This window comes from Bos taurus, chromosome 3 (assembly GCF_002263795.3).
Source record: "Bos taurus isolate L1 Dominette 01449 registration number 42190680 breed Hereford chromosome 3, ARS-UCD2.0, whole genome shotgun sequence".
In the NCBI taxonomy this organism is placed as follows: Eukaryota; Metazoa; Chordata; class Mammalia; order Artiodactyla; family Bovidae; genus Bos; species Bos taurus.
This window is the reverse complement of record NC_037330.1, coordinates 99,862,709-99,864,089: the sequence shown is the minus strand read 5'-3', so window position 1 is coordinate 99,864,089 and position 1,381 is coordinate 99,862,709.

Sequence of the window (1,381 nt, the reverse complement as noted above, 5' to 3'; positions counted from 1 at the left end):
CACTCCTATAACTACTGGCATGTCAAGAACTAGAACCTACCTAGAAGTCCTGTATATATGCCCCATCCCAATTATAATCCTCTTCTGCTGCCAAGCACTGCATAAGAACATTATAAATTTTTAATTTTCTAGTGTCCCCCTTACATAATTGTTGATATGGAGATGATCTGTATTGTATACGTAATATTTAAATCATGAATAATGTTGATAATGTTATTTATCATGCTTTAAAAATAGTCCACAAAAATGTTGTCTCCTTACTTATTTATACCTCTCATACAGAGAGTGACCATATGCAGCTTTTTTTGCTTAGATGCCACATTCAAAGACTCATGGCAGTATGTTACATGACAGGTTAAAGCAAAATCAAACACACAAACAAGAAACTTGTGAATTTAATTTGAAAGTGTATATGGTATTATTTACTTGCTAAGAATTTGGTATTTAGAGAGAAGAAAAGACAGTCGGCCCTACATATTTGCATATCCGTGGATTCAATCGAAGGATGGAAAATATTTGGGAAAAAAATTCCATGAAATTCCAAAAAACAAAACTTGAATTTGCCACTCATCTTCAACTATTTACATAGCACTTACATTATATCTGGGCTTCCCTGGTGGCTTAGACAGTAAAGAATCTGCCTGCAATGCAGGAGACAGTTTTGATCCGTGGGTTGGGAAGATCCCCGGGAGAAGGAAATGGCCTCCCACTCCAGTATTCTTGCCTGGAGAATTCCATGAACAGAGGAGCCGACTGGTTGGCTACAGTCCATGGGATCGAAAAGAATCGGACATGACTGAGCAACTAACACTACTCTGCTGCCAATAAGCAACCATTTCCTGACTACAGTATTAACTTCTTTGTGTCTTTTATATAGTTTTATCATCCAAATGTACATCTGTAGATACTATATAGTCTTGTCCATTTGAAAACATTTGATGTCTTTTTATTTTATTGGAGTGTAGTTGATTTACAATGTTGTATAAGTTTCAGGTGTACAGCAAAATGATTCAGTTATACATATCATATATTGATTATTTTCTCATTTAGGTTATCACAGAATATTGAGTAGAGTTCCCTGTGCTATGCAGTGAGTCCCTATTGGTTGTCAATCTTATTGATTGCAGTAGAGTGTATATGTTAATCCAAAGCTTCTGATTTATCCTTGCCTCACACATTTCCCCTTTGGTAACCATACATTTGCTTTCAATATCTGTAAGTCTATTTCTGTTTTATAAATAAGTTCACTTGTATCATTTAAAAAAAAATTAGATTCCACATGAGTGATATCATGATATTTGTCTTTCTCTGACTTACTTCATTTAGTACATTTGATGTCTTTTTAAGTCTCCTAATCTAATCTAAAAGATCTTCATGACCC